The sequence below is a fragment of the Oryctolagus cuniculus genome, chromosome 3 (assembly GCF_051225735.1).
Source record: "Oryctolagus cuniculus isolate XC-2025 breed Fujian yellow rabbit chromosome 3, ASM5122573v1, whole genome shotgun sequence".
In the NCBI taxonomy this organism is placed as follows: domain Eukaryota; kingdom Metazoa; phylum Chordata; class Mammalia; order Lagomorpha; family Leporidae; genus Oryctolagus; species Oryctolagus cuniculus.
The window spans coordinates 3,016,100-3,027,648 of record NC_142869.1 but is presented as its reverse complement, the minus strand read 5'-3'; the positions used below and the strand labels follow the sequence as shown (position 1 = coordinate 3,027,648).

At 53.4% G+C, this 11,549-nt stretch overlaps 1 long non-coding RNA gene across 2 annotated transcripts in view; it reads right to left on the bottom strand.

Annotated features, from left to right (window-relative positions):
* Nucleotides 1-440: 440 nt before the first annotated feature.
* The window catches only part of LOC138849142 (uncharacterized), a 29,609-nt gene continuing 18,500 nt past the window's right edge, over nt 441-11,549 (bottom strand). For both annotated transcript variants that reach the window (XR_016231333.1, XR_016231334.1), the window contains exon 2: nt 441-870. This is a non-coding gene — a long non-coding RNA (uncharacterized LOC138849142). The remainder of the gene's footprint in view (nt 871-11,549) is intronic.

The following is an 11,549-nucleotide window of genomic DNA, read 5'->3' as shown; positions in this document are numbered from 1 at the left end:
TTACGGGCTGGCTTTGGAGGCCGCCCGTGTCCGCGGGTGTCTGCCTGGCCGGCCGCTCCTCTCCCCGCGCCTTCTCCCCCCACCCCTCCTCCTCCCTTCTCCATGTCCCCTCCGCCTCCTCGCGGGGCCTCTCTCCCCCTCGTCTCCCAGGCCTCGGGGATGGACGGGCCAGCAGCTGCTCTCCATCTGCCCACACTGGTCAGCTGCAGCCCAGCCAGCCCAGCAGCCCCGCTCGCGGCCGTGACTCATCTGGAAGGCACCCCAGCCTCTGGGGCTGTGCACTCGGCACGTCTCCTTGTTTAGAAGAATGGCTTCCCCTCCAGGTCGCTTCGAGTCGGCCGCATCCACTGAGCGGGTGATTTTCTCACTCCTGATTTGTGGGAGGGGGGCCAGAAGGGGCTTCACTCTGACGGGGCATTTGAATGAATCGTATCAAATGTGCAGTTGGGTGAAACGTGAGAATTTATTGCAATGAAAGTAATGAGAACGCAGGAAGTCAATCTATATTACAGCAAGAGATGGGATATTGGACCTTTTAAGTCAACTTTTCAGAGGAGAAGTAGCTAACATATTATCCTATTAACTCGGTGGATTCTCGCAGCGCCCCACAAGACGGCCGTGTGCCCTGTTCACAGAGGAGACCACTGAGGCACGGGGGGCTGGGCCCCTTTCCCACAGGGCTGGCACACGAGAGCCGTGGAAGGGGTCCCGCTGCCTCCGGGTCGCTTGTAGCCAAAGGAAGCTCTCATGGCCATTTTCTGAAGCTTCTGACAATGTCTCTTTCCAGGACTGCCAGGGTATTCCATGCTGCACGGTGTGGGTTCACAATAAACAAAGTGGTTTAATCCTCCCATGTGCTGTGACAGTTTTCTCAAAAGAAAAAAAAAATACTTTCATTATTCTGCTTTTTCGTAGAACTCCATGATATGCATAGGTTTCTCTTAACCAACTTAAGGTCAATATTTTTACCTAGACCGGCGCCACGGCTCACTAGGCTAATCCTCCACCTGCGGCGCCAGCACCTCGGGTTCTAGTCCCAGTCAGGGCGCCAGATTCTGTCCCAGTTGCCCCTCTTCCAGGCCAGCTCTCTGCTGTGGCCAGGGAGTGCAGTGGAGGATGGCCCAAGTGCTTGGGCCCTGCACCCGCAGGGGAGACCAGGAGAAGCACCTGGCTCCTGCCTTTGGATCGGCATGGTGCGCCGGCCGCAGCAGCCACTGGGGGGTGAACCAATGGAAAAAGGAAGACCTTTCTCTCTGTCTCTCTCTCTCACTGTCCACTCTGCCTGTCAAAAACATATTTTTACCTAAAAATATATCGAGGGGCTGGCACCGTGGCATAGAGGGTAAATCCACCACCTGCAGTGCCAGCATCCCATATAGGCACTGGTTCGAGACCCAGCTGCTCCACTTCCCATCCAGCTCTCTGCTGTGGCCTGGGAAAGCAGCAGGAGATGGCCCAAGTCCTTGAGCCCCTGCACCTGTGTGGGAGACCTGGAAGAAGCTCCTGGCTCCTGGCTTCGGATCGGTGCAGCTCCAGCCATTGCAGTCAATTGGGGAGTGAACCAGTGAATGGAAGACCTCTCTCTCTCTCTCTCTGCCTCTCCTTCTCTGTGTAACTCTGACTTTCAAATACATAAATAAATCTTTTTATTAAAAAGTTAATTTTTAAAGATTTACTTATATGTATCAAGTCAGTCAGATGTATCCTGTGGTCATAATGTCCATGACCTTGGAAGAATTTAAATAAGAAAATGATGATGTAAGCTACAGGGTGCTGGGTCTCGTTCTGTCGTATGATCAGGGAATAACTACCATCTAGAGGGCTCAGGGGCCTGTACTCGTGCTCACTGGGCACTAGACACTGTTCCAGGTGCTGGGGAAAGAGAGACGTCTGCTACCTTCTCCCCTCTGCCCCAAGACTGGCAGCAGGTGACACAATGTGGCAGAGAGAGATTTGTCAATGACTGCACTTCCTAGGAACGTGAGGGTGAGGGGTCTGCTGTCATATCATCCCCGTTCCCCAGGAGGTGTGCTGGTGGGGCAGGCTGGGACGGCGGGCCAGGTTGTGTGGCAGTGGCCGCACCACCGAGATCTTGGGAGCTTAATCCAACAAGACTGCTCCACGCAGTCACCTGGGGCCACACTGAGCAACCCACCGCAGCTCCTTGGCAACACCGTCAAGAACATGGGCCCCGTGCTCACCGTGGAGAGAGCGAAGACGAGAGGCGGCGTCTCACCACCCCCACGGGAAGGGGCACTCCTCCCTCTTCTAGGCCCACTGCCAGGAACACAGGTGGGGTACGCATGGGGACCAGGGAATCCCACTGCGTGCTCACATACAGGAGTCTAGGAGCAAACCCACTGGCTACGCCCCCACTCTGTCCACTCCCTGGAGTTAAAGTAAGAGAAAATGGCCCCTGTGGGGACAGGTACAGTTAAACAGTAGACACCTTGTCAAGGATAAATGGACGGAGATGGATTCTAAACTGCGCTGCAGTCAGCATATCTGAGTAGCCAGAGGCTTGCTCCATTCTGAGCACTTGAGCAAATGTCTTGTAGGCTTTGCACTTTCGAAACCCACCCACCCCCTTAGGAAGGTAGGTAAGGTGCCCAAGGTTGCAGAGATCCGAGGACACGTCTGCTCTCAGAACAGGAGCCCATCTGGCTCCAAAGCCATTAACCCACGTGCCGTCCACTGCTTGTCACGTGCAGGGCAAGGCAGTGCCGGGCTGGGCTTGGTGCTCGGCCTCTGTGGCCGGCATCGGCGCCGGCCCCTTTTCCTCTCTGATGCACGCCTCAGACCTTGCCTCAGACCTCGGCTGCCGTCTCTCCTCTCTCCTTTCTTTCCCCGTCTCCCCTTACTCTGAAGCTGGCCTTTCTGCTGGTTTGGTTCCTTGAATAGAATTCGTGCCACTGGGTCCCAGTGCATGAATCTACTGTGGTCCAGCAAGCATGCGCAAAGTAAAGCAGACGCACACCCATTGCGAGAGGAAGACAAAGACCAGCTGGGAGTCCTCGAATCCCACAGGCCGTTCAGTCATTGTCCAGAAAATTCCCCGGTTGCTTCATGCTTTCTGTCATTTGTAAGCAAAATGTTTATAACAGAAAAATCAGAAATGAGCCCCAGGTAACCGACCTTGACATAAGACATTGGCTGCCCTGGGGATGCAGGCAGGAGCGGGCACAGCTGGAACGGCTCTGACGCGGGAAAGCGTTTGATTAGACCCCGAGGGAGCCCAGGTTTGGGTAGGAGAGGCGGCCGCTGCTGCCGTCAGAACTCAGGTCTGGGCTTGCTAGCAAGAGTCACGGCGTCGAGATGCTTCGGCTCTGCGGTGCCACCTTCAGGGTGGAGCTGAAAGGGGGCGCAACTCAGCTCAGAGGTCACCGCCTGGAGCTGGAGAACAGCAGAATTCGGGATTCGGGAATGGACGTTCTTTGTCTCTGCTCCCAGCGACGTAACCCTGCCAAGCTCCAGATACACGAACCACTCGGGAAACGGCCGCGTGTCTCAAGCTGAAGTCGCTGAGCCAGTAAGGAAGAAGAGGGGTCTCGGGATGCAGTGGGGTGTCTGGGGGGATCTGAGGAGCTCAGGGTGCTCGCTCCGGGGCCCCCACCACACACACACACACACACACACACACACACACCTGTCCCCGAGCCCCCTCAGCTCGGCTGCTCCCTCTGGGGGGCTGCTTCTCCCCCACCCCCCATCCCCTCCGCCGCGCCCTGCAAGACTTCATTCCTCCAGCTGTTTGTTCACACAGCTTCTCTTGTGAATACAGTCCTTCCACACCCTTTAGAAAACACAGACACACCAACGCACACGTCCCTCGCACACCCTCTGTCCTGCTGTGCTGCCCCGATTAACACACACTTCCTCTTAGCACAGAAAGCTTGTGAAAATGAAATCAAAAGGTAAGGCTACTTTGTTGCCAAATGTTTCGACATCCGACATCCATGCAGCCCTGTGTCCTAGCTCATTTCCCGTGAGCTGCTTGAGGAGCTCAGAGACTCTTTGTCACCAGTCCCACAGGAGGCTGAACAATGTCAGGAATGAATCCCCATCCCCGTGGTTGGTGTCTCAGCATCATAAAAGCTTTGCTTCTGCCCGTACAAGGCCCTGGGCTGGAAGCTCTGGCCTCCTCCAGGCTGCCATTCAGGGCCCCCGGCTGCTTCCACTTCATCAGCTCCTGCACACAGGAGGCCAGAGGTAGGAAAACCCAGAGGGCAGCGCTGAGGCCTGGGCATCCCGTTCTTGCCCGCGCGATTGGAAAGGGCGCGGTCAGCTGGCCGACCGCAAGGGGCCTTGAGGAGCAGGGTTGGTGTTTCCAGAGCAGGAGAGACAGGACTTTCCCCGCAGCTTGCAATCTCTGTTGCGCTTCCACTCGAATAAACACGAGCTACTTGAAAAGAGAAGCTTTAAATGAAGAATTCCTCTTCCTCCTTTTCGGAACAATTGAAGAGGAGTTGGAGTTAACTCTCATTTAAATGTTTGGGGTCGTTCACCAGTGAAGTCATTTGGTCCTTGGCTTTTCTTTGAGGGGAGTTTTTTCAGCCTCAACTCTGATTAATGATTTGTTTGGGCTTCTGCTTCTTCAGGATTCAATCTTGGTAATGCACACGTTTCCAGGAATTTGTCCGTTTCTTCTAGGTTATCAAACTTGCAGCCGTGTTCACAAAGACCTCTGGCAGTTCTTCATATTTTCGTCATACCAGTTGTGCTGTCTCCCTTCGCATTTATTGAATCTTCTGGTTTTTTTTTTTTTTTTTTCTGAGTCTGGCTAACTTTTGTTTATCTTTTCAAATAACTAACCCTTAACTTCATTCATTTTTTATACTTTTTTAGTTCCTATTTAATTTATTTCTGAGTTTTATTACTGCTTTTCTTCTACTAATTTTGCATTGGATTTGTCATTTTATCTACTTTGATACAAAAAACAAAGACACAACCCTAAAAGGAAGCTACAGGCTAATATCCTTGGTAAATACAATGAAAAATCCTCAACAAAATACAAGCAAACCAAGCCCAACGACACATTAAAGGAATCATCTGCCACGATCCAGGGGGTTCATGCTGGGGTGCAGGGACTCAGCACACACAACTCAGCAAGCACGCAATCTGCATCCGTGGCGTGAAGCCACGTGACCATCTCCAGAGGCAGAAAGGGCGTGTGACAAAGTACAACCTCCCTTAATGGTGCAAACTCCGAAAAAACTGGACACAGAAGGAACGTTCCACAGAATAAAGCTCACATATAAACAAACCAGCAGCTGAAATCATAGTAGATGGAGAGTGTTTGAAGGCTTTTTCGCTAAGCACTGGAACAATACAAAAATGCCCACTTTCACTCAGCGTAGTACTTGAAACCCCAGCCAGAGAAATAAATGCAGGGCATTCAAAGTGGAGATGAGGAAGTCCAGTGGTCACTGCTTGCAGATGGCAGGACCTTGCATGCAGGAAACCCCAAACCCTCCAGAACACTGGAATTAAATAATACTTCAGCAAAGTTGCAGGATACAAAGTCAAGGTACGAAAATCAATAGTGTTCTGAATACCAACAGGGAATTCTCTGGAAAGAAATCACAAAGCGAACCCATCTCTAATAGCCACAAAAATAAACCGCCAAGGAATCGACTTAACCCAAGACTTGAAATATCTGCACAACAGAAACTATAACATTGGTGAAAGACGTTGAAGAGGACAGGAAGAAAGGGACAGATGCCCAGCGTTCCCAGAAGGGGAGAGCCCGTGTCTTCGAACGCGTCTACCCCACTCCAGGTGGTCCACAGTCAGTGCAGTCCCTACCAAAATAGCAATGACGCTTTCACAGAACTTGAAAAAAAATCATTGTGTGGCAAAACAAAAGACCACAAATAGCCAAAGCATCTTGGGCAAAGAGAACAAAGCAGGAGGCATTTCATTACGAGACCTAGAAATCTATTATAAACTACAGTAATTAAAACAGCACGGTATTGGTATACAAAGGTACACACAGACCCACAGAGCAAAACAGACACCTTGTGAGTGAACGCCTGGATGTCCAGACAACTGATTTGTGTAAGTGAACGCTCTTTTGAAAAATATTTATTTCTTTATTTGAGAGGTGGAGTTACAGACAAAGGGAGAGAGAAAGGTCTTCCATCTGCTGGTTCGGAATAACCTCTGGCCGCAACGGCCGGAGCTGAGACAATCCGAAGCCCGGAGCTTCTTCTGGGTCTCTCACGTAGGTCTGGGGCCAAAGCACTTGAACCGTCCTCCACTGCTTCCCCAGGCCAAAGGCAAGCGCTGGCTCAGGTGAGGAGCAGCCAGGACACCAACAGCGCCCATATGAGAAGCTGGAGCTGCAGGTGAGGACAGCCCGCTACGCCGCAGCGCCAGCCCTGCCCACTGACGTTTGACAAAGTGCTAAGAACGTGCACTGGAAAAAGGTCAGTCTTTTCAATCATGGTCCTGGGGAAACTGCACGTGCACATGCAGAGGGATAAAACCGGATCCATCTCAACTTTAAAATAATTCAAGACCTAAAGGTAAGACCCGGAACGTGGAGACTTCCGGAAGAAGACTTAGGAGAGACACTGTGGAACATTTTAATGGCAAGGATTTTTTGGAGCAGATCCCCAACGCATAGGAAACAAAAGCAAAACTAGACAAGTGGGATTTAACCAAACTAAAAACAAACAAACAAACAAACAAACAAACAAAAAAACTTCTGAAAAGCAAAGCGACAGAGTGAAGAGACGATCTGCAGGATGGTAGAAAATAATTACAAGTTAGACATCTGACAAGGGATTAGTAACCAGAATACATAAGGAACTAAAAGAGTAAGTCCAATGTTAACGTGGACAGTAGACCTAGACATCACTCAAATACCCACAGTGCATGTAAAGACACTCAACACATCTAATAACCAGGGAAACGCACATCCAAAGCACAGTGAGCTGTCAGCTCACTCTAGTTAGACCGGCTCTCGCCAAACAGCCAAACCAGTGCTGTCGAGGACATGGAGCGAGGCATAAATTAGCACAGCCACTGTAGGAGACGGTGCAGACGTTCCTCAGAAAACTAAAAATAGAAATGCCGTAGGCTACAGCCACCCCTCTGCTGTGTGTGTATCCATCTGCCGTGGCCGTGGAAACCACCCACGTGTTCATCCACCAATGACTGGATAAAGGAAACGGGGCACAGGTGTGCACTGGAATACCACCCAGCCACGCAGGGGATGAAACCCTTACTGTGAGTGACGTGGGCCAAGCACAGGAAGACAAGGATCACATGAGCCCACTCACACGAAGTGTGCAGATTCTCACAGGAGTCAGTGGCAGAACGGTGGCTCCCGGAGCTGGAGAGAGCGGAGGGGAGGGAAGGGGAAATGCTGAGTGCTAGGAACTAAGATACAGTCACACAGGAGAAGGAGTTCTGGTGTTGTATTGCACAGTAGCTGACTACAGAAAATGATAATGAATTGCGTAGTTCCCTCAAAAAGACTAGAGGAGAAAATTTGGGTATTTTAATCATGGAGCGATGTTCCACGTTTGAAGAGAGAGAGATGTTTGCCACAATTGGACGTTATTCAGTCAGTACATGTATGCAGAATCACGTTACCCCATCAATGCACATAATTTGCATGTCTGTTAAAAATAAATAGAAAAAGAAAGAAACAGTCACATTGTCTATAACAACGCCCAGAGCACGGTAGAAATTCAGAAGTTCAAGCTCAATGCAGAGAAAGTGCACACAAGCAAATTTGATTTGAAAGTAGCCCAAGAGGGCAGAGGCCACCACGCAGGGAACACTGGAGAGCAAACTCACCAGGAATCCGCCCTGGGAACTCTTCCCCCAGCGCCCGCCCTCGGGTCATTCCAGTTAGAACACAGAGCCCGGGAGCGGCCCAAGCCTGAGTGGTTTCCACGTGTGAGCCTGCGGAATCCAAATCGTGACTTTCCAACCTTTCCAGTACTCAAGCGTCACAGTACATTCCTTACACGTGAGAGACATTGCAGCAACTTAGGTCTTAGGTCCCCAGGGAACTCCCCAGTAGACACCTGGAGCCTTCTGGCGACAGAGGCTCCTCATTCCTCACGGCCTGTCCAGGCTCTCTTCTCTGCCGTGGAACACTTCCCAGGTCGGTGCTCCTGGTGGACATCAAGGTCACGTGGCTGAGCAAGCTTGCTCCCCGAGGTTCGTCCAGTTTGCTCGCGAATGCGTGCGGGAGGGAGAACTGAGCCCAGCTCCTCCTTTGCGCCCTTCTGCCCCGGAAGCATAAAGACAGCAGCCGCGAGCTTTCTCCCGCAAGGAGGTTCCCCAGGTACACAGGGACCAGCGGGCACCTTCCCCACATCTCCCCTTCGCCAGCACCGCCTCCTCCCACCATCCTCCCGGCCACGACCTCCTGCACATCCTCCACTGTCCCCAGAGGGCCCCTAAAAACACGGCGATTCCTTCCGGTGATCTAATCAGGCTGCCACCTGGACGCCCTATGCCTACAAACACCTGTGCTCGCCCGGCTCGGGTGGGAGCCTGTTCAGCTGTGGCCTTGCCAATGCCGGGACCTCCACCGCGCGGCTGCTGGGTACCGGTCCTGGATCCTGCTTCGGATGCATTTGTGGGACCTGGAGTGAGTGCAGCCAAGGAAAGTATTTCTCCTTACTCCTCTAAAGCGGTGTTGTTACAGGCTCGGCCTCCTCGGTCGAGGTCCCTTCACTCTCCCGCCACGTGTAGCCATGAAAATCGTGCCTTCTAAGTTTCTGTCCACAGCACTGTTAGAAATGTGGGACAGTCTGGAATTGGGGCAGAGTTCTGCAATGCAGACCAAAAAAAGAAAAAAAACCCAGCCCTTTGGGCCACTGAGTCGGTTCCTTTGGACACCGTGAGCGCTTGCTGACCCGCTAACTGCTCTCGCCTCCGCCCTGCGCTTCCCAGCAAGGCCACGGCCGGTCAGAAAGAGCTGGCCGAGCGCCCTGATGAAGAACAGATGCTGCCCCGTGCCAACCACGCTCCCACGCGGCTGCTGCCAAAGAGGGAAGTGAGGTCTGTGGGCAGGGCAGCCGTCCCAAGGGCAGCTCTGTGCCCCACGTCTCCCACTGAGCGAAGCGCTTCCGACGTGGAAATACGAGGAGAGCCTCACGACCAGGCCTGGCTTCTCTGCCTCTGGACACAGCCCTGGCCTTCCTCGGTTTCCCGGCCACACAACGAACGGAGTGTTTGCTCTTGTCTCTGCCTTCTGGTGAGTGACGGTTTAGCTTCAGCTCATGAACTTGTGCTGTGAAAACAACAGACGCACGCTGCAGAGCCGTGGCGGACAGTACTCCGAAAGTTCACGGAAAAGTGAAACAGAAGATAGGTTTGGGGTGCACATTTAGCGCAGCAGGGGCAACCCAGGACCCACGAGACAGGGCCTGCTTTGGTATCCAGCTCCACTTCCTGACGCCAGCTTCCTGCTAATGCGGACCCTGGGAGGCAGCAGTGAGGGCCCAAGGCAGGAGCGACCGGCACCCGGCGCTCACCCACTGCGTGCCCTGAGCCGCTCAAGTCCCAGAGCTCGACCTCCTCGCTCTGCAGTGGGCTCGCTGTTCCCGCCTCACCCCCGGGCCCCGCTCTGTGGGACTGCTGCAAGGACTCGGTGAGACCACACATACGGCACTGCCAACCCCGAAGCCAAGCTGGACCACAGAGCTCCCCACGTTCACGGCAACAAAGGCTTTTCCTGGGGTGATCCATGGCTGATCCATACGCGGAGGCCTCCACGGGCCCCAGACGTTGCCTTTGGTCTCAGCCGTCACACTTGTGGTGCTGTCGGAGCCCCCAGCACCACAGCCCTGGCAGACCTACTTGCGGTTAAAATTGAACCCGGTACGATGCACACGCCCTTCAGAACAGCGAGCTGTACGGTCTGGATTCTCAAGGACAAAGTCCCCAGACTTGAGAAATCCTTCAAACGCCGCGTGCAGTGAGACCCCTCCCGCTTCAGCCGAAGACATCCCAGAACAAGTGCACGTCGCTTCAAGCTTCACGCCAATGTTTGTAACACCTTTTGATAATGAGGATATGTGCTCTAGAATATCACAGGCAGATAGTCATGATTTAAAATTTAAAAATGAGGGCTGGTGTTGTGGCGTAGCAGGTCTCTTCCTGCAACACAGGCATTCCAGGCGGAGCACAGGTTCAAGTCCCAGCTGCTCCACTTCCAATCCAGCTTCCTGCAAACGCACCTGGGAAAAACAGCCGAGGATGGCCCACGGCAGTGGCTCCTTCCTGCCACACACGGGGACCTCGGAAAGTTCATGGACGATGGCCATGATGGAGAGAGGGAGATGGAGGTGGGAGTGGGGGAACAGAGAGAGAGCTGCCATCCACTGCTCCACTCCCCAAATGTCCACAGCGGTGGAGCCTGGACCAGGGTCAAGGCCGGGAGCCAGGAACACCATCCAGGTCTCCCAAGTGGGTGGCAGGAACCCGGTCACCAGAGGCACCCCTGCCCCAGGCTCTGCGTCGCAGGAAGCTGAGTCAGGAGCCAGGGCAGGGACTGGCACCTGGGGTTCCGATGCGGCACCTGCGTATTCTGACCACTAGGCTAGCACCCATCCCAGTGAGGTTAGCACCCATCCCAGTGTCCTTTTCATAGTTCTGCTCACAATGGGTTCTCAAAAGGCAATGCTTGAATATAGCCTGGATCACCGGGAGGCCCTTGCCGGCCCCCACCCCGTCAACAGAGCCCTCTGTGCTGGCATTCACCATGAAGGGCTCCTCACTGCCACAGGTTACAGCACGCGCACACACACACACACACGTGCACATGCATGCACACACGTGCACACACACAAGTGCTTCCTCATTGCACAGGTCTCTCTCTCTCACACACACACACACATGTGCACACGCACACCAAGTGGTTACTCATTGCACAGGTCACAAGCACACACACACACATATGTGCACACACACAAGTGCTTCCTCATTGCACAGGTCCCCCCCCTCTCTCACACACACACACACATGATCCCAGCGTGTTAAATACATGTAACATAAAACATAGCCTTTAACCCTGAGCTCACAGTCCAGTGGCATTCAGCACACCCATCGCTGTGAACTACCACCTCCATCCATCTCCCCAGATGGAAACTCCACCTCCATCAGACACCTCCTCCCTCTCCGCCCCTCACCCCAGCCCCAGGAAACCCCACTTTGCTTTCTGTCTCTGTCAGTTTGACTACCGTAAGTGCAGACTCTGAGAGGAGCCGTGCCGTATTTGCCCTTTTGTGGCTGGCTCATTTCACTTCCCTAAAAGATTAATCCTGGGACCAGCGCTGTGGCGCACAGGGTCAAAGCCCTGGCCTGAAGCACTGGCATCCCATATGTGCACCAGTTCTAGTCCCGGCTGTTCCTCTTCCGATCCAGCTCTCTGCTGTGGCCTGGGAAAGCAGTGGAAGATGGTGCAAGTCCTTGGGCCCCTGCACCCACATTCGGGACCCAGGGGAAGCTCCTGGCTCCTGGCTCCAGATCAGCACAGCTCCAGCCATTGTGGCCATCTGGGGAGTGAACCAACAGATCAC